Source organism: Haemaphysalis longicornis, unplaced genomic scaffold (genome assembly GCF_048455015.1).
Source record: "Haemaphysalis longicornis isolate Haplotype H1 unplaced genomic scaffold, Haemaphysalis longicornis Haplotype H1 scaffold_1, whole genome shotgun sequence".
NCBI lineage: Eukaryota > Metazoa > Arthropoda > Arachnida > Ixodida > Ixodidae > Haemaphysalis > Haemaphysalis longicornis.
The window spans coordinates 51,690,602-51,712,623 of NW_027526203.1; the positions used below are offsets into that span (position 1 = coordinate 51,690,602).

General features: G+C 48.9%; 2 long non-coding RNA genes across 2 annotated transcripts in view; one reads left to right on the forward strand and one right to left on the reverse strand.

Annotated features, from left to right (window-relative positions):
* The window catches only part of LOC144164107 (uncharacterized), a 189,152-nt gene that overhangs the window by 19,430 nt on the left and 147,700 nt on the right, over window positions 1-22,022 (forward strand). The window lies entirely within an intron of this gene.
* LOC144164103 (uncharacterized) lies at window positions 11,168-16,864 on the reverse strand. The gene is made up of 3 exons (XR_013321052.1): window positions 16,681-16,864; window positions 15,989-16,075; window positions 11,168-11,807 (listed from the first exon to the last, which is right to left on the reverse strand). It is a non-coding gene; the product is annotated as an uncharacterized LOC144164103 (long non-coding RNA).

Genomic DNA, 22,022 nt, shown 5'->3' on the forward strand with positions numbered 1-22,022 from the left:
AACAGATTCGATTACCAAAAACCTAGCATAGTTGTCCGGCTTTCGGAAACTCGTCGTTGGCAACGGAGGAAAGGATACTTCGGTGCGGCCCCTTTTAGGGGGCCGATCTTTGGATTTGGAAAATTTGGAAGCCATATATCATAGTATAAAAGCAGGGAGACGGGGGTACTTTCTCCTTTGACCTTACCCTGGTAGTCAAAGAGGTCCCGGAGCTCCCTGCCTGGTAGACAGGCAGGGAGCCCATCGGCCGGAGCTTGACCAAGGCTCCGACGGCCACCGTTCATGGTTTCTAACCCTCCACCTATAAACACATTGCCACGGTTGGATCCAGCGTATGTTTGGGGGCTCGGGGTCCGCGGTATCGCCAGTACCGTCACCAAGATTGCTCAAGGTGCCCCGTACGGGGACGCTTCGGATAAAGTCCTTGGTTAGAGTATTATATTTGTTTCCATCAAACACACAAAAAAAATGCATGGTAAAGCGCTAACATTAACTTTGTCTACTGCGGTTCCTTCATGGTGACATCACTACAGGAACCAAAAATACAATACAGTGCATTAAAGGGGCCATTCGGACAACATAGAAGTTCGCTTCGTTCGAAATATTTCCTGTTTTATAGTGCCCCACCGCTTCATTCACTGAGAAATTAATTTAGGTTAAAAGTCTGATTCTCCCACCATATCGTGTGTTTTTGGGATGTCAGCAATGAAGCCATAAGTGCATGTAATCAAACAAACTACTGCGTCACTCGGGTCTGCAGCCTTGCTAGCCATCAGTCCTCCCAGGTGGAGCTACCATACTCATCCACAAACCGTTGTTTGCCATTGCTTTGTTTTTGACCGCGTCTGCACCTGGCTTGTTTTCGTTACTGTAGAAAGTAATGGTTTTGTGAAACATGAGGTATCCTCGACAAACAGGGTCACGTAAGACAACATCGCCTATGCCAATCGGCCAGGGCCGTGCAAGCCAACTCCAAAGCGGCGGAGTGCTGTGCAGCTAAAACAAGCATAGTGCACGCCGTACCAACAGCAGTGCGCATCGGTACTTGTATGTGTACGCGTATTTTCATAACTTTCATTGTTTACTGCCCCATTTTTACTGCTGTAAAATGAATATGCATTGCATTTAAGCGCAAATAGCTCGTTCGGCATGCTTATAAGGTCTGCTTAATTTGCGTTTGCTTTTGCCGGCCTCAGCCAATCGCACAGCTGGGGACATATGACATCATAGGTACTGCTGTGGGAAATGAGCTAGTGGGTCGCATGGCCATTCCCTTTTTCCTAATTATATAGCTTATTCGAGTGAAGTGCGCGTTAAAAATGGTGTCAGTATGATTCTAACGAGGCAATCTGTCGAATGAACCGAACTTGTGGGTTGTCTGCATGGCCGCTCTAAGCAAAGGCAAGGCAGCCAATTTTTCTGTTTAGACTGCCTTCATGCACACAGTAGTGCTCTATTACTGCCAGAAACTCATTACGGGACTCCTGACATATTTACAGTTGCAATAAAAATCAGAAATAGAACGAATAATCATTGGACACTCCACAATGTCCAAAAACAAAGGAATAATGTGCGAGTGAGCTACCTAAAACACTGCGACAGAAGATCATATACATCAAGGCAACTAATAAAAACCATGGCTAGTGCATAGCCACTATGCAGCTCATTTGTTAAGAGCTTATGTGCGTCCCCACAAGTTGGCTGTGTAAACCCACTGACACCTAACAGAGTCCAAGGTTCGACGAAAACACGTCAGGGGAGGGTGGTTCATTGATGAAATACAAGCAGGCACTCACCTGGTCAAAAACAAATAAATAAAGATGCCTTGGGGCCCCTACTGGCCCCTTGTTCACAATGAAGAGGGGGTGAAAGGTCGCGACTATCTATAGGTTCGGTGGCGCAGATTGCGCATGTATATCTCGGGGAGATTACCCCGCTACCGGTTAATCGTGTTTTTAGTTGGTTGAATATGCTGTGATTCTAAAAGTAGTCGTGTCGACAGGCGCTTCTCTGATGCGATTATGCTTGCAGAATCCTAATCGATGGGGTGGTCAGTAGCCAGGTGATGATCCGCCAAGGCAATTCAACTTGCATTGCCTTTTTTGACATCGTTCTGGTGCTATTGAATTCTTTTAAAAATTTCTAGTTTCACCTATGTAGGATTAGGAACGAAAAAGAGACGCCGACCAGTCCAAACAAAACGTACTGACGTTTGGGCTTCCAGCACGGAAGCCTTCTTCACAATAACTGCATCACCAGAAGCGGGTCGTTTAAGTGGGCTTAAATAATCGCTGCAAAGAGAGTGCGTAGATCGGGTTTAGATTTCCGTCGTAACGTTTCACTGTGTTAGATGTGGTCTGAATGATTAGTGATTCCAGATGTAGCCGTGATGCTGTCACTTTTTCTGTAGCGACGATTCTTGCATTGTCCCAATCAATCTTGTGGTCATTCACGACGGCGTGTTCGGCTAAAGCATTGTTGCGGACGCTTTTATTCTTTACGTCACGTGCGTACTGCTGCAGACGATTCTTATAATTTCCTGATTCCCCGATATACACGCCACTGCAGTCTGCACAAGGTATCTCGTATACCACACCGGAGAAGCGCTCCTTGGGCAAGCGGTCCTCGACTCTCACGAGCTCATGGCGCATCTTTTTGGCAGGAACGTGGGCCACCTGCACGTCATATTCCCGTAGGATACGTGCCAAACATTCACTTGTTCCTGGAAGGTAGGGCACAGGAGCTCGCTTCATCGGGGCAGGAGGCACGTCCAGTTGTCCCCGTCGGGTCAGTTGGCGTTCCGTTGCGTTTTTAAAGTGCCTAGGGTAACCGCAGCTAGCCAGGTCGTCCCGTACCTTTGCCGTGTCCACCGCCGCATCCTCGGGCTTCGAGCACAATCTTTTCGCACGCTGCAGTAGCATGCTAACAACAGCCGTCTTGCGGGAAGCGGGGTGCACGGAGTTGAAGTTCAGGTAGCGGCCTGTGTGCGTTTCCTTGCGGTACACGCTGAAACGTAGCCTCTGGCCCTGCCGAGACACGAGGACGTCCAGGAAGGGAAGTTTGCCATCGGCCCCCTCTTCTGACGTGAACTGAATGGCACGTTCCATACTGTTGAGGTGGGCCAGCAAGCTGTTCGCCGCGTCTTTCTGAACGACGCCAAAACAATCGTCGACGTAACGCAAGAACACTTTTGGTTGAGGGGCAAAGGAGGCTAGCGCGCGTGCTTCCAGCGCTTCCATAGTCAGGTTCGCCGCCGTGACCGAAATAGCGGCACCCATTGGAGTCTCCTGCCTTTGCTTGTAAAAATGGCTTATAAAGACGAAGTACGTATTGTTGAGGCAAAAATCTAGAAGCCTGCGTAGTTCTGGCACATCCATCGGTGATCTCTTGGGCAACGTCTGATCAGCCTCGTGAGCAGCGGTGCATAGGTTGACAGCCAGGTCAATCGTAATGCTCGTGAAAAGGGACTTCACGTCGAAGGACACCACCAAGTCGTCTTTCTCGATCACGGTGGTGCGAGTCTTCTCGACAAAATCGAAAGAATTACGAATGTGAGTGGTCCCTTTACCGACGAGCGGAGCCAGAACTTGGTGCAGGACCAAGTTCTGGCTTTGTTGGATGGGACCAATGGCTTTGTTGGATGGGCATTCTCAATATCTCAGTAATCATCGTACCGCGCTTCTGCCATGTTGTCGGCTGTAAAATGCACAAGATAAGCCTCCCAGGACGGCTTGTAGTCGTAGCATTCACTAGCCGAGACCTACGCAGTGCATGAACGCCCTCCGCGTACCCGCAGACGCCCAAATGTCATGCGCTTTTCCCCCATATTTGGAGCTTGCCTCCCTCATGCCTGTATCGTAAAAAGCGTGTTCGCACCAGGCCAAGGGTCTGTTCATTCTGGCCTGTGCCCACTGCCTGCAAGCAGTCGGTGCTTATGGCAACAGCACGCCAACGAGAACTCGCTAGCGCGCCAGTGCCAGCCTGCGCGCGTTTTGTGAACTAGTTCGTGTAGCCATGAACGTTGCGGCCCCAAAAAAGGTGAACTCAGTATAGAAAACATCGGCGGAAAACAAAAAAGTTAACTTACAAAAAAGAAAAGCGCGTACCCGCGGGGATTCGAACTCGTGACTCGCAAAACATTTGCGGTGAATTCCTAGCGCCCCAGACTGCTAGGCTACGGAGCGGGACGCGAATGCCTTGCTTATAGGGTATATATTGCACAACCGGTTTACACTTTTATTTAGTTTTGGCATTTTAAGCCGCTTAGGTGACTATTTGTTGTACTGCGATCGTGCAGTAAGCGTCGCCCGAGTTTCCACAGTAGCTCACGTCTAGCAATTGCATTTCGTAGACGGAAAAGCGTTCGCAGATGCGTAGTCGTGCTGCTGACCGCTGTGCTTGTTCGCCCAGCGCAAAAAAGTGCTTCCCGCGCCCTAGTTTTACGCTGTACGGTAAAAATATCAGTTGATTTTATTTGCTTAGTACCTATATTGACTTCGCTGACTCTTCTCCCGCCTTCAAAAGGCCTTATATTTTACTACTGGCGTACCAGTCAGCGAAGCGTCGCATGTGCAGCGCTTGTGTGAAGCGACCTTGACTTGGAGCTAGATACAGTGTACAAACAAACCAAGTAAAGAAAGGCACATTCTTCCATTCACAAACGTGTCCTGGCTTCGTTTTAACTAAGCGAACGAATTGCGACCAAGCAATTTTTTTTTAACCTCCTTGATTGCGACAACCCGCCAGCGGCCGGCGGACGAAACGCTGGGCCGACTGACTCTGTCGGCCGGGGAGCCGTGCAGTAGCGCAGCTGTGGCGCAGCCAATTGCCAGCTCATCCCCTCCTGATGTCACACGAAAACGCCACAGAAAATGGGCGAGCGTAAAGAGAGGAGGACAGCGTTTTCGAATTAGTTTTTCTACTAAATAAAATCGCGTAAATGCGCCTAGAGTGGCCGAAACATGGCCTGGGGACTCCGGACTACAATTTGCGCTAGTAATCCCGCAATGTTTACATATCACTTCAGTGTCCCTTTAAACGACCCACTTCTGGTGATGCATTTATTGTGAACAAGGCTTCGGTGCTGGAAGCCCAAACGTCAGTACGTTTTGTTTGGACTGGTCGGCGTCTCTTTTTCGTTCCTAATGTACCCTCCCGGCCAGGCGGGTTTCCATCATGCTCTCGATTTCACCTATGTAGGATGCGTCGCAATCCTTGCATGGAATTTTGTAGGCAACACCGGGGAATCTTGATTTTTCTAAAGGGTCCTTCACGCGTACCAGCTTCTGATTAAGCCTGTTCGTTGGCACGTGTGCATTTTTAACGCCATATGTGCCAAACACCCTTGCAAGAGCTTCACTGATGCCTTGCGTGTTGAGGACGGCAGCGCGGTTTTGCCTGTATTTTTCAGGAACCCTTTCGGGGGAGGCAACTGAAGCCCGCAATTGTTGCGTCCTCACAAGCTTTGAAGGGTAGCCATTGCTGCGAAGGTCCTTCCTTACCACGGCTAGCTCTTGCTTGTCGCGGAAGCTACCGCGAGTCACGGCCCAGAGCCCTAGACGGAGCGATACGTGTTTCTTTATTGGCTGTCCTCGAACAACTACCCATGATGATAATGCGCCGCGTGCCCCTGCCCGCTTTCACCTCTTCTTCATTTGCAACATCTTCCCGCGCGCCCAAGATGGTCAGTCGGCGAGTTCAAAAACGTGCAGTTATTACACAGGAAGATTGCGCATGAAACTTCTCATGTGGCGGTAACACTTGGCGAAGTCCCCATTGCAATTGAAGAGCCTTGTCGCCCAGGATCACGATTGCGATGGAGTCCAACTCCATTGTCGGTATTCGACGTGTGACTTCCTTCGCTTGGGGATGGAGTCGACAGCGTGAAAACCTTCCGGTTACAGGCCCGCGTATGAGGGTTCCTGCAGCCACCCGAAACCTGACGTTGCGGCTCCGCAGACACAAATGGCTGTGCACACTGTTTGGGCTCGGTTTGCTTTGAGAAACGGCTGGTGCGCTCTACGCTCTGCCTGTTGGTTCCTTCGCTGCTGCTGCCCAAGCTACGTTTCTGGCGTTTCTCCACATGCGTATGTTTACGCTTGGCTGAACCCGCATGGGGCGTTCGGTTTGTCTTCGTCTCCCCCTTTGCTGGACTTCCAGAACTGACCCGTCTCGAGCATGCCTTTACGGTGCCCTCTTTCGATAACGCGCTCGGGTTCGACGTCGAATCCTTAGGTGCGTATTCTTTCGGGGCCATTTCGGGGGATCGATTTTTCTTGAGTCCTCGTGTGGATTGATAAGTGGGTATCTTCTGGGCAGGTTCTTCCTTCGGTGTCTGCTCGCTAGAGCTATCCGTTCCTTCCGCCCCTTTCTCCATCATCACGTCTTCAATTACCTTGCATTTGGTGCTGAATCCTTTACAAGTGCTCGGGTAGGCATTAGGCGACTCGGGTTCATGCGATGAACTGGAACAGCAGTTCCGCCGTCACCACACAGCACGTGCGTCAAATTTTAAACGCCGTCGTGTGCCACCCGACAGGACCATGGCGCTAGTAAATCTACAAGCCGTAGATCTGAGTGCTCCTTGAATTGTCCAACCTAGAGCCGTTTCTGCAGCTGTGAGATCTGCATTGATTCGGTCTATTTTGCCTGTGGCCACCTTCCAGTAGGCGTCCGATCCAACCAGTATGCCGATTTCATTTGCCTTCCATGTGTTAGGGTGGAAGGCGTCGGCGATGTCGTACCGCCTTTCATCCAGGATGATTGCAGACGCGCTGTCCAGCTGCGGACTGGTCACGGAGCAAATCTCAGGGACCTCCAAGGCTTCCAAAGTGACCCGATCTCCACGAGCTTGTCCACGCAGCGTCACCTCTACTCGCCGGCAGCGTAATATCTGGTGAGCCCTTGTCCTGCCGAACGTTACCAACGCTAGCTCTTCTGTGTCGAGAACAGTGCATTTAAGGGCCTTAGAAAGATCCTGACGAATGAACGTCCGCTGGCTTCCGGTATCCAGAAGCACTCGCACCAAACGTCGTCGAGCACCCTCTGCCCAGGCTCGAGCCGTCGGCAGCAGAACTGACGTCGCTCCGGAGTGCCCGCTCGAAGCCGTCACCACAGTTGGGGGTGCACCTTGTCCAGCCTGTACCTGCGGCGTTCGTCTGGGCGTGGTGTGGTCAGACGGCCGGAGCACGTCACACAGCACGGTGAGGTGACGCCCGTTGCAGGTACCGCAGGTTAGGTTGCGCGACGCTCTGCATTGACGAGCCACATGGTTGCGTCTGCCGCACCGGAAGCAGCAGCGAGCGTTGCGCAATCGTGCCCTCTTCTCGGCCGCCGACTGGCTGACCCGGCAGTCCGCCACCTTGTGACCGCGGCTGTCGCATAAGGGACACGCCGGTGTGGCTGGGGACTTGGTCTCCGCGGTCAATGCCAGTGCTGAGGGAACGGGTGTCTCCGATTGTCCTGGGGGGTTCAAGTCGGCGTTCTGGACGGACCGACGAGCTGCGGTTGATAGAGGCTGCCCTTGCTTCCCTTCCTCGCGAATCTCAATTTGGATCCTCAAGAACTCCAGTAGTTGCTTCACTTGGCAACCTTGTCCTTGACTTATCGCAGTTTCCGTCACGGATCCAGCAGTCGACCCTTGGCCCAATTCCTTAGCCCTCTGCCGGTACATCAAGGTTATGTCATCGGGCAGGCATCGCAGGAGCACGCGGTTGAGAACCACGGCATACTGCTCTTGCGGAACTCCCAGGGCTTCCAGGGCGCTGACGCGGAAATGTACCCTGTCGTACAACTCGCGGAGCCTGTCGATATTCGTCGAGCTACGTATCGGTGTGAATGCCAGCAGTTGATCGATATGCTCGTTAATGAGCAACTCTGCACGGCCAAAGCGTTGAACGAGGGCGCTCACCGCAACGTCGTAGTTTGCTTCCGAGAGTCGGATGCCCTCGATGGCTCGCCTGGCATCGCCGATCAAGTACGTCAGCAGGTACTTGAATTTCTCGATTTTTGTCAGCTCGACGTTGTCATGGATAGTCACGCTGTAGTGATCCCAAAAGGGTTGCCACTCGTGCAGAATTCCCGAAAACGCTGGGATCTGAAGTTTCGGAAGGGCGACTGTCCGATGCCGTGACGCAGGCACGATGCGTGATGACGTACCCGTCAGATCATGGGCTGAAGCAGCTGCTGCCCCGCTTTCGCTGGCTACGGGAGCGTTCGGCTGGGCATTTCTGAGAAGAAACCGTGCCCGAGAGACGGCGTACGAAACGTTGCGGTTGTACTCTGCCGCTCCCTCGAGCTCTTGCTCCAGCGCGTCATCATCCGTTGCCTCGGCGATCTTCTCGTTGAGCGCTGTGAGCTCAGCGTCTTGCTGCACGATGTGGTCGACGTGGGAGCTAAGGGTCGCCGCGTCGGGAGAGGGCTGCTGCAGCAGGTCGTTCAGCTGGTTGAGAGCTCGCGTGACGCCGCTCCTGACAACGCCACGAGTCTTTCGAAGGCGGTCAATCGACGAAGCCATGCGGAGATGCTCCGAAGGGCGATTTCCCGGGTTGATCGGCACCAAAGATGTCGCGGAAGCTACCGCGAGTCACGGCCCAGAGCCCTAGACGGAGCGATACGTGTTTCTTTATTGGCTGTCCTCGAACAACTACCCATGATGATAATGCGCCGCGTGCCCCTGCCCGCTTCCACCTCTTCTTCATTTGCAACATTGCTTGCGAAGACCAGGCTCAGAGCAGATTCGTGATGCGCGTGAGAAGAGTGCAGTGGCGACGGAGCGTTTTTGGCCTATAGGATGCGCAGAGTCGAACCCCAGGTATCTACTCGTGTGGGTCGGCTTTCGATACACACTGGTTGTAAATCCTTGGGCCGACCATCTCACAAGTACGTCGAGGAAGGCGATCTGTCCATTATTTTCCTGTTCCATGGTGAACTGGATGCTTGGAACACAAGAGTTTAGATGCTCAAATAAAGGCATTACGTCTCAACGGTGGATCACACAAAAACAGTCGTCTGCGTAGCAGACAAACATCTTGGGGCCGCCTTTTACGAGTATAGCGCAGAATTTTCTAGAGCCTCTAGGGCAATATTCGCACAGACTACTGAAACGGAAGCTCCCATCCCTGTTCGCAACCGCTGGTCCGTTGAAAACAAAATATATGTGTTCTGCAGGCCAAATTCCAGGAGACAATACAAGTCTTGCGTCTCAATTGGCGAACGTTAAGGGGGGACACTGCTCTTAAAAAAACTTTTTTAATTTTTGAGCAAACTCTGTGAAACTTGTCAGACTTGTTGCTTTTCCTCCACTGATTCTAAATATGGCATTATTTTTTTTTGTTGGTTAATTAGGTCCCGAGATAATTAGAGTTAATTAACCATTTTTGGAGGAACAATAGACAAAACTGTGTTGGTAAGAAAAATTTCATCTTTACATTTTCCAACACCATGAACACCGGTGAGTGCAATAAGACAATTAGTTTTTTGATACATCGCTTGGAACTAATTTTACAGCTCATTAAACCTTGGTGGCAACACTGGCAAGGAGCCATTTTGACTGCCAACTTTAAACACTGAAGTTTAATGAGCTGTAAAATTAGTTCCAAGCGACGCATAAAAAAACTGATAGCCTTATTGCACTCACCAGGGTTCGTTCTGTTGGAAAATGTAAAGATTCCAGTTTTCTGACCAACACAGTTTTGTGTATTGTTCCTCCAAAAATGGTTAATTACCTCTAATTATCTCGGGACCTAATTGACCAACTAAAAAAATAATGCCATATTTGAAATCAGTGGCGGAAAAGCAGCAAGACTGACAAGTTTCACAGAGTTTACTTAAAAATTAAAAGAAATAGTTTTAAGAGGGGTGTCCCCCCTGAAGGCAGAGATGCATCGTTCTCGAGTAGATCCTTGCAACTCTGGACCGCGTAATTTTGCCTGGAATTTGGCCTGCAGAACACGTTTTGTTTTCAACGTATAATGTTACAAGCAGCGGTTTGGAACAGCGATGGGAGCTTCCATTTCAGCAGTCTGTGCGAATATTGCCTTAGAGGCTCTAGAAAATTCTGCGCTATGCTCGTACAAGACAGCCCCAAGATCTTTGTCTGCTACGTAGACGACTGTTTTTGTGTGATCCACCGCCGAGACGTAATGCCTTTAATTGAGCATCTTAACTCTTGTGTTCCAAGCATCCAGTTCACCATGGAACAGGAAAATAATGGACAGATCGCCTTCCTCGACGTACTTGTGAGACGGTCGGCCGAAGGATTTATAACCAGTGTGTATCGAAAGCCGACCCACACGGGTAGATACCTGGGGTTCGACTCTGCTCATCCTATAGGCCAAAAACGCTCCGCCGCCGCTGCACTCTTCTCACGCGCATCACGAATCTGCTCTGAGCCTGGTCTGCGCAAGCAAGAGCTAGCCGTGGTAAGGAAGGACCTTCGCAGTAACGGCTACCCTTCAAAGCTTGTGAGGACGCAACAATTGCGGGCTTCAGTTGCCTCCTCCGAAAGGGTTCCTGAAGAAGACAGGCAAAAACGCGCTGCCGTCCCCTACACGCAAGGCATCAGTGAAGCTCTTGCAAGGGTGTTTGGCACATATGGCGTTAAAACTGCACACGTGCCAACGAACAGGCTTAAGCAGAAGCTGGTACGCATGAAGGACCCTTTAGAAAAATCAAGATTTCCCGGAGTTGCCTACAAAATTCCATGCAAGGATAGCGATGCATCCTACATAGTTCACTGGAAATTTTTAAAAGAAGAATTCAATAGCACCAGAATGATGTCAAAAAGGGCAATGTAAGCTGAAATGCCTTGGCGGATCATCACCTGGCTACTGACCACGTCATCGATTGGGATTCCGCAAGCATAATCGCATCAGAGAAGCGCCTGTCGACACGACTACTTTTAGAATCAGTGCATATTCAACCAACTAAAAACACGATTAACCGGTCGCGGGGTAATCTCCCCGAGATACACATGCGCACTCTGCGCCACCGAACCTATAAATAATCGAGACCTTTCACCCCCCTTTCATTGTGATCAAGGGACCAGTAGGGGCCCCAAAACGTCTTTATTTGTGTATTTGTTTTTGACCAGGCGAGTGCCTGCTTGTATTTCATCAACACCGGACTAACCCGCCTGAATCACCACTTCATAGACATTGAGCAATTCTTTGAATTGGTTTATTGTAGCAAGCTGTCTTGTTTATTTTCTTATTTTTTTGGCATTTCCTGTCTCATTTGAAATTGGGAGACCAGATAGCTTTTACTACGGGTCATGCACTGGTGACAACAAATATTTGATTTCACTTTAAACAATTTTGAGTTCTGTTTTACTGCTCACCAGCCAATGACCTGAAATATAAGAGGCTCTTAAAACATGTGCTGGCATTTCTTTCCTGCACTGTAGTACAACTAATCATGACTTTTATCATATTTTGTTCACAAATTGTAATATTTAGAAAGTATTCAGCTGAATAAAAACGTTATTTCAGAAGCATGCGCAATCAACAAGGCCTCAATGACTCTCACCACGTGGTTCACTTGTTTCCGTCACAAATAACCTGATTGCAGCCACATTCCACCCAAGACGAAGGTAACATACCCTCTGGGATGATGAATATTTAAAATGCCTTACGAGTAAGTGCTCAGCACATGAAATTGTGGCATTAAAACAGAAGATCCGTCTGCGGCATCCTTCACTTGGGGCAGCGCTTGATCACAAACTTCGAGAAGCTGAAAAATGCTCCATGCGCCGCTCCAGCCAGCAGAAACAATGCAGGACGCAAGTTGGTAGGTGGACCGTTGGCATCCTGCGATTGTGAAGATTTTTATTTAGTAGATGCTCTTTTTTTTTGTACCGTTGTTCATTTTTCCTTTAACAAGCAGCTGAACTCCTGCAGGTTCTACGAATCATACAAGCATAATAAAATGCAGCAATGCAGAACAATTGGCAGGGTTACCTCAATTTTTCTTTTCTAGGAATGAAAACAATGTAGGTAATCTATACACAACTACAATCAAACCTTTCAATTTTTACCTACTTCACTCCTAACAAGCCCGCATACACGTTAGACATGTGAGAAAGCTGCTAAATTTATGCCCACAAACTTAATGAGGCATCAGAAATCGGCAGGGAACGACGTGTTACCTTTAAATGGCACTTTTTTTGTTCAAAACACGTAAATGGGCGAGAAAGGCCCATAACTATGATTTCGTACCCTTATCTGGAATGGTTTTCAGGCAATGCTTACATCTCACTTCAGTACCTTCAGGTGGTGGAGATCTTTGAAAACTCATTGCGGGCAAGTGGGTTGTGTTCAAGCTCTTGTATCTTGCCAGCATATGCTGGATTCCAGCATTCCCAATTCAACGTGACGACTTGAATGTGGTGGATGCAAGAAAGAATAAGCACACGCCAAGGGCGTAGCCGGGCGGGGGGGGGGGGGGTCCAGGTTCTCCCCCCCCCCCCCCCTTCATAATGTTTTATGCCAAGGCTGGGGTGCGGTTTAGGCAGCCTGAAAAACCGCCTGAAGTCACCTGCAGTTTTAAGGACATTCTTGCTCACATAAAGCTGAAAACAAGGGCTATGTCAACGTCTGATCCCTGTGCCCGCTCCAGATGCTGTACCTGTCAATATATACAGCCCGGCTGCATTTCGCGCCGGATACACCGACAAGCACCGGGAACCTGCCGCGAGCCGATCAAAACAGCCCTACTGTTTCAATGGCGGAACAGCACGGCCGGGGAATGGCAGAACAGCAGGAAAAGCCTCATATAGGCTTACATGTGGTCGGGAGCGTGTCATTCCTTGTCTTTACACTGGTGCAAAGTATAATCACATGACAGAGCATGTCGCTGTATTTTGTTCAGTCAACTATCAATCCTTGATATGTTTATTTTTCTACCGACATCGCATTTCATTGACTATTGCAGATCCATAATTTCTGGTGCATAAAAAGCATTGCTCTGCCCATGTTGTATTTCCTCCACATCAACAAAACTACACAATTCTCCTTATTGCGGAGCTTTGTTTTTTTGGCACTATTCCACTGTTTCCTTGACCTCCCTCTTGGTTAGAATCAGCATTCTGTATTTGCTTAACCGGAATTTTACTGAAGCCATGTCTGTTTCGATGTAACAGATAGAAATATAATGAAATTTAAGAAACGTGCAACAAGCTCAACATTCAACAGCAGTGCAATAAGGTGTTCTGCTTAGCGCAAGTTTACTACTCACGTTACTAGCACAAAAAATAACAAAAGGCGATTACTTAAGGACGAAGACGCACGTTTGCTAGCTTCACCGCCATAATATACGAATGCGCCACATGTACAGTCCACTGCGATTCGATGGTTGTCGCGGGAAAGCTACTCTTTCAAACGAAGCAGAAAGAACACCAGCTTTAGCAAATATTCCATGCAAGTTTCGTTATCGTCGGCGTAATAAAGGGCAACCAAGTCCAAGTCTGTGCTTGATAACAACGAATGTACAGCTTGAAACCCAAAGGGTGGCAAGTCAGTCGTGCGGGCCATTGTTGTATCATGGAACAGCCAACAAGGGAGCGAAGAGTGCGAAATCTCGATTTTCATGGTTCCGAAACGAAACCGTGGGCTGGTGGCACGCTTGGCCGCTCGATGCTGGCGCGATAACCTTCAAATCGTGCTCGACTGTACTTCATAGCTGACAAGAAAACTTAATAGTCCCTTTTCTAAAGGAAAATCTAAAACACGAGAATCTTGATAGCAAACATTCAGTGTTGGCCTCCACTTCCTCCCGACGAACTTCGGGGACCGCGCGCCACTCACGAGCGCACTCATGATCACGCTCACGAGCGTGGGTCCGCCTAACCACCTGCTCTGCGGACGAATGATTCGCCCGTGGTCTGCCCATAGACCAGCGAACGGGAATTTAGGTGATCATAATTATCATCACCATCTAAGCTCCTTAAAGGAGCCATGAAGAGAAAACACAAGTTTGGTTCATTCAAAAGATTGTCTCGTTAGAATCATACTGACACCACTTTTAACGTAAACTTCGCTCAAATAAGCTACATAATTAGGAAAAACGGGAATGGTCATGCGACCCACCAGCTCATTTCCCGCAACAGAACCTATGATGTCACATGAGCTAAGCTCTGCGATTGGCGGAGGCTGGCAGAAGCAGACGCCAATTAGGTAGAGCTTACAAACTAGACGAATGAGCGATTTGCGCTTAAATTTAGGGCACATTCTTTACAAAGCAATAAGAATGATGGGACAAACAGTGGAAGTTACGAAAGCACATGTGAACATAGAAGTACTGATGCGTTCTGCTGTTCGTACTGCGCACAGCATGCTTGGTTTAGCTGCACAGCACTGCGGGGCTTGGGGTTGTCTCAGACGACACTGGCCGATTGACGCAAGCAACAACGGTGTCTTACGTGACCCCATTTGTCGAGCGAGCACTGGTTCAGGGAACGAATATTTTCTCCCAGAACAAAAACAAGCCAGATTTAAATGCGGGCAAAAACAAACCAAACGCTTGCCACGGTATGGTGGCGCCATGTAGGTTACAGAACGTAAAAAAACGCGGGAACAAACCAACACCGCTGTACAGGGTGGAGACAACCTTTGAACGGTCCCGTGCCGCCGCAATTGGGCCAACGGGCTCAACGCGTTATTCTTTTCGTTTCCCACGAGACCTAGCAACGCGAAACAGACAATATGATTCAAACTTCTTCAGTAAACCGCGTTGCGGCGATAATTTTAGCGCGGTTTTGACACAATGACTTGCTTCGGCGGCGAGCGAGCAACCGAAAATGGCGCCGCCAGCGTATACGTGTCTCTGCCCTGTACGGCGGATGCGTGAATGAAGGTACTCTAGGCTGCAGAGCGGTCGGTTCCTGTGATGTCATTTGGGACCACGAAAACGCACGATTGAGCGGGAAAATCAAAATTTTAACCTAAATTGTTTAGTTTCTCAGTGAATAAAGCACTATTTGTATCCAGACAAGCGCTGGGGGCACTATAAAACACGAAATCTTTCGAATAAAACCAACTTGCATTTTCTCTTCATGGCTCCTTTAAGGTGGGCTTTACAGTTAGCGTTGAGCATACACAAATCGCATGTTAAAGTCAGTTATTTCAAGCTTCGTTTGCAAAGCAACGCGCAAGATGCCTTGCCTACATATTTCCCCGTCCCATCTTTTGGTCGACCACGGTTCCCCCCCCCGAAAAAAAATTCCTTGCTACGCGCCTGGCAAACGCCCAATCAGGAGTACGTTCAGCATGCACGTCGGTTGTTTAAAAAAAAGGGTGTAATGTATTGCTCAGAAGACTCAATGCTTGCACGCATCTTGGAGCAGCAACGGCCTTGGCAGATGTGTTTGAGTGGTTTTTCCTCTCTCATAACATCCACAGTGCTTTCAGGAAAAGCCCCAGGCCTAGCAATTAGCATGTTCCAGTTAAGAATAATGCTGCTGATACTTTACATTTTCAAATCTTTTTCTTTGTGGAAGGATGTTTCTTTATTGGCGGTACAGCACTAGCGTGCGTAAATCGCAGCCTTCAGAACCCCAATCAGGCCTGTTTAAATGGTACAGGCAGTTACATAACTATTTGAAAAAGTGGACTGCAAGGACTGTCAATTCACATGATAAACATCCAAAAAATAGCTGAAAACAGAACTGGTAAGGCTTTATCGAAGACTAAACTACAAAGGTAATAACATTTTTGTGTCACCACCTAAGAAATATGGCTTCACCGTTAACATGACTAACACCAGGAAGTTCGTATACATGGTGATTAACTGCTACGCCCACATTATGATTTTGGGTGAAACTTTTGAGTTTTCCGAAATTAACAATAAAGGTTGCCATTGAGCGCCTACATGTTAGGTTATGCATGAAACACCAATAATTGTTACGGGGGAGAGAACTTGTACATTCAAGTGATCGAACCTTATTCAAGTATGATAGCCCACTGTGCTACCAAAACTGTGTTTGAAAACTTACGTTCTGGCAGCCAAACACTGTTGACAATGCTTGTGGCTCTTGTCCGGTTGAATGGAGGGACGTGATGCGCTCAGACCGTCCAGAGGTCTAAAACGGGATGACACATGATTACCACACATGCAAGAATGGAAATGATTAGGTGCACGAATGTTACGTCTCGGGCAACACAACATTCAGCCAAAATCACTGCCCGCGTACCGCCGCACCGTACACATGGTGAGGTGGCTCGCCGCAAACGCAACGAAGCTTGCGAGGCGCGCACATTCGCTCGCAAACGATTCTCCCTCGCCATTCCCGACACGGCACAAACGACTGCGGTGATCAACGAAGCCGAAAACGCTGCGCAGCACAGTTTAGAGGAGTAGCCGTCCGTGTTCTGATAAACTACGCGTAAGACGTGGTTCGCAATGGTGAACTCTGAAGCTGTTCAATATAGTGCTGCGGAATGGGAAACGTTACTGAGTTACTGAGCGCCACGGCGTTACTGAGCGCCAGTGCGTTTAGCGCTCAATGCAAGCACCACAATCTTTCGCACATCGCCTTTCTAGAGACGAGCCCTCTAGGTTCAACCTCGCCAGTTCAGTTAAACAATTCACACACGCGTGCTCCTGTTAACGAATCCTTAAAGCGGCGATGACAGCTACAGACGACATCCAGTGACAAGAAAGGCGGCAAATGTGACGACAGCTTACCGAGAGGAGCCGACGCAGAAGAGCGAGCGACGTTCAGGGGCAAGCGCCAAACTTAATTAGCCGTCTTCAGGTGGCAAAGTTGTTCTCAAATACTTCATCGCGAAGTCGAACCCGACAGGCATCACCGAGGACGACGAGGTGTCCAATTAATCATAATAACTGCGCTTGTTTAACCGCACGGTCGCACAGTAAACAATCTATGAAAGACGGGTCACGGGGTATCTGTTCCGGAATCCGGCCACGCCGCCGCGCGCCGTACTCAGGGTATCGGCCGTTGGCAGGGAGTTGCGTAAACAAATTAAAACGACAACAATAAATAATTGCATCTTTTACTGAATATAACATAATCTTTAAGTTTATTATTTATCGTGTGTATTATAATAAAGAAACTTAGATATCTAAAGTTTACAAACACAAAACGCGAACTGAAGCTTTTGGCGCTCGATTTGAACGTTAAAAAAAGCAGCACATAGTAAGATAACACTGCTCAATGAAATTTGGCAGTGTTCTAGTGTAAGTAATCGTATTATTATTTGGCGCCTGTTTATTTAGCGCCCGATTTCATGCCCCTCCCTCCCCAACTTTTGTTTTCTTTTGATATCTGCCTTGTTCTCCAAAGTTGTTTCTGCAGGAGAAACTAGGTGGTCTGTTTATTGCATTTGTACACAATATTTACGGTCGCTAACAATAAGAATGGAATAAAATTGTGATTGCTAGTACGTTATAACTCCACTGAGTGACGAGAATGACTGTTGTCAGAGAGGGCTATGATTGTGCTGGTGGGGCAGGAGAGGAACAGGGAACAACGGAATGATGATACAGATGTCACAGTTCAAGGCTGTGCTGTGCTCCGTGCAAGGCTGTAGGAAACAAAAAGTGGGAGGGGGAGTGTTATTCTGTCGATGTCGTAATAAGCAAGGGCTGATATTTTTCCTGTTTCAACGTCGGTGCTGCCGCTGCTTTTTATTGAATTTGGCAGCTTTTTTTTTCTTTTGAACATTTTTGACGAGGTTGGGTGGATGGTACAATGGGATGTCTTTTTGAAATTATATTGCATGCATGACCTCAATCAATGATGATCTGAACACCTTTTCCCCACCCTTTCAACACCCTTAAAAAAAAGGGGCGTTGAGGTTGGTCAACACCCTTTTTTTCACGCAAAAAGGGTGGAAAGCTACAAAAAAGGGTGTTGAGATTCAAGAAAAAGGGCGTAAGGGCCTCCCAACACCCTTTTTTCAATTATTTTACGCCCTTTTTGGCCAAAAGGGTGTAAAAAAGTTTAGTGTGATACCTTTTTATTGAAGACAACTTAGAAGCAGGGATATGTTCACGCGCATCTTGTTTTGGATTTGACATCTACCAACCACCGCGTTTGGCGTCTATTAACCGAAGAGAGTGGTTGTACATTTTAAGGCTCTGCATGATGGTGTGAGCATCATCTTTGGGGGAACTTGGAAGAGGGCACCCACGACGGTGGTGCTAGGTGGTGGAATATGGTTGGCCAACGGGTAGTCAGTGCCTTGCCATTTTAGGACAGATAGTTCGAAATAGCGGTGGGCTCTCTCTTCGGAGGGTGTGGTTTCCAAATTGAAATTGGATCGGTGGTGTATTCGTACTTGATCCGATGGGTTTTCGGGGAGGCCGGCTTGGGCTTGGGCTTGAAGGAGGTCAGCTAGAATCGCTGCATTGACTTTGTTCAGATCTAGGCGCCCTTGCGGACGGAGAACGATTTTGGTGTCAGTGTTCGGGAGCGGGTCCCCCGGGGGGGGGGGGGGGGGTGGTTTTGCGTTTGTTTTTTGTTGTCTGCGCTTGGGGGGTTTTTCGTTGAGCCTTTTGTGTTGTGGCCTTGGCTAGGGCTACGACGGTTGGTACTTTGCGACGAATGCCGAGCCAGCCAGGTTTGGTGAAAATCTGGGTGTACTTCCACGACGTATTCCATGCTTTGAAAGTAGAGGGCAGCGCAATGAACGAGACGAAGCGGAGACTAGACAAACACAAGCGCTGACTAACAACCAAATGATTCATTGCATCGGGGCGCCAGTTTTATACATGCTGGTCGACCACCAAAAACAAGGAAGAAAGACGGGGAAGGGGAGAAAAAACAAGGGAAAGCTGCACCAAATTGATTCCTAAAAAACGCACAGCAATGTGGACAGGAGACACGTGTCAAGTTTTTAGATAGTGAATCTTTTTTTAAAGCAAAGCTTTTTACCTCTACCCCCCAAGGGTACTTTCGCGAACGTTGGTGTCAACAGAAAACACCCGGGAACAGAATAAAAGAATTTACTGGCACCGCTAGGAATCGAACCTGGAACTTAACAGAGTAAGAAAGCCAGAACCCGTTGTCTTACCGATTTAGCTACGAGCCCACGAGAAGAAGGGCAAGACAAGTGGTGCATTCACCAAGCGCATCTACGGGTTTAAAGGAGCCATGAAGAGAAAATACAACTTCGTGTAATTTGAAAGAACGGATTCAGCATCTCACTCAGCTCCATTACAGCCACAAAATATGTTTTTTAACGGAAAAAAAAGCAAGAAGTATTTAAGAACTTTTAAATTTTGCGCCACAGTGACGTGTTATGAGCAACAGTGACGTCATACGGGCCAACAATAAAACATAATTTTCAGTGCGTTAACTGCACGTTAGCATTTAAGTGATGCGGTCAAATGGAACTAGAGGCACCATTACAGACGTCCAGTCATGTGTCGTCGCGACAGGTCAGTTAGACGGCCGCCAATCGCACAAACAAGGTTCCGTGACGTCATAGAAAAGTTGCGGGAAATTGGCTTGGGGGTCGCGACTGGTTCACACGTTTTCTTTAATATCTCCGTTATTTGTTCGAAGATTGCGATGATATTGGTATCATTGTTATCGGGACTAAGCAGTCTTTCTAATAAACCCAACTTGTATTTTGTCTTCATGGCTCCTTTAACCCCTGCATTCGCGCTGAATGCCACGCGATAGCGATTAAACGAAGCTCACACAAACCCATGGCATCTCACTTCTAGTACGCCAATGTGCTGAAGCCTCTGGCTTCCAGTACTCACGCAAAAAACCTCAGCTGTTTTTCGTTCGCCCTCACGCCAAACGACACCATAAGGAACGCATTCAAATACTTCTTGATGTCCAGGCCATCACTACAAGACCCAGCATCAAGATCCTGAGCCTACATCTTCAGGCCAACACCAAGAGCGACGTATCCTTGCAGTGCCTCAAACACAGCATCAATAAAATCATACACATGATCAGGCGAGTTGCCACCAAGAAGCGAGGACTCAAGGAATCCGATACCTTTCGATTAGCTCAAGCTTTTGTCCTCTCGAGAATCACGTCAATCCCCTGTCTTCTCGGCAAGGAGGACATAGATGCTTTATATCAGTGATTCTCAGCTATGACTGCCCCGAGGACCCCTTTTGGCCTTGCGACAGTGGTGGTGGACCCCACGATGGAGAATATGTTGAGCGGTGTCATAACGTCAAATAATTTGCACTGGACCGTACGTCGCCCACACACTTATCCCATGCCCGCCTTTTCTGCTTGCCGTTAATGATTATGCGGGTCATAATGTTAAACAATTTGCTGTTGAATCTAAAAGCCTCCTAACACCCATATACCGCCTTTCCTGTGTCTGTTTTTTTTCCCTTCTCATACCTGGCACGTTACGCAGAAGCAGATGTCAAAATATGTACAAGGCGAAGCAACTAAACGCACGTGTAATGCGGCGAAGCCACCTTTCTCGATTGCAAAAAATACGGCAAAATCGAGAAAAGAATGGTGGCGGGGAAAGTTTTGAGGGAGGCTTCGCGGACCCCCTGGGGTCCGCGGACCCCCATTTGAGAACCACTACTTTATATAATGATTAGAAAGGCGGTTGAGCAAGCCATTGGTCGTCCCATGAGTGCGTCCCCAGAGAGGCTGCTTAGCGCGGGGCTCTACAACACGGTGGAAGAGCTGATAGAGGGCCATCTTTCTATCCAGAAGCTCCGAATGAGCAGAACTGCGGCGGGTCGCCGCATCCTTCACCAGGTTGGCTGGGCAGCACAGAATGTCCCCCCGCTTGATGTACTCCTGGACTTTTGGCGACAAGAACTAAAGGTGCTCCCTTTGCTTAGAAATATGAACGCCTCACACGACGAGTATCGCCGACAAGCACGGGATCAAGCGCTCAACACCACCCTCGGTGGGGATCATGCAGTTATCGACACAGACGCCTCCCAACGTCGAGGGCAGCAGTACACCATCATCGTGGCTACCTCCAGAACCAACCTCCTTGCTTGTGCCTGACTCAAGACCGAAGACATGACGGCAGCAGAAGAGGCCGCCATCGCCTTGGCTCTCTCTCAACCATTGTTTCGTAAGGTACTCACCGATTCCCAACAAGCCTACCGGAATTACCAGTCGGGTTTGGTGTCCCGACCTGCACTGCGTGTGCTAAAAACCATTGCCCAAATGGTTCCATTCAGCTCACCTGGACACCCGGTCACGCTCCTATGGAGGGCAACGTATACTGCCACCAAGCCTGCAGCGTTTACCCCCCGTGCTATGGAGCTGCACGAGGGCAGTCACCCGCTTGTCTCATTCAGGGGCATAACCCAGCATTCTGGGTTATGTCCCTGATAAAATTCTGGATTTGTAGTTTGATAATGCGCTGAAACCGAATTCTTACACGATACTGGCATGTTTCCTCGCCTTCCTCTTACGGTAGGGTTTTGTCTTTTCTATCACAAACACAGGATAGTTCGGTTTTATAGAGCGTTTTATACATATACCCTCTGTAGGGACGCAGCCCCTACGTGCGCCCGCGTAGGGTGGTTACGGTGCAGTGAGCGCGCGTCGAATGCCGATAGTCACGTCAGTGCGCCACGTTCCCGTGCGTGTGTGTGTGCGACGAATAGTGAGCCGCAACAAACACGTGCAGTGTGCGTAAAACCAGGAACGTGCGCTCAACCAACGGAACGGCTTAAAAGCGCCGCTCACAAAGCAGTGGGAGGAGTTGGACGACGGAGCCCGGCCGCGGCGGATCGCCGGGATGGGAGCGGAACGAGGCCGTGAACTGCAGCCACGACCCTTGGCCATCCGGGTCTAAGCAGCGCATCTGGTGAGCGTGGACGGTGCGGCTTAGGACAGTGGACTCGGAAATATTTTGTGGAAATATTTTGTGAGTGCTGGGGGAGCGCCGTCTTATTTTTTTAACAGTGGAGACAGCTGGTTTTCTTATGTCGCGATGCTCCCATGGCGATTCTATTCTATGCGGATGTATTTCCCACGTGTCTTTCTGTTGCCCGGAATAAACCGGTGATTTCTGCTCCTTGTGTGTCGGCGTCGCTTCGTCGGGCGGGGT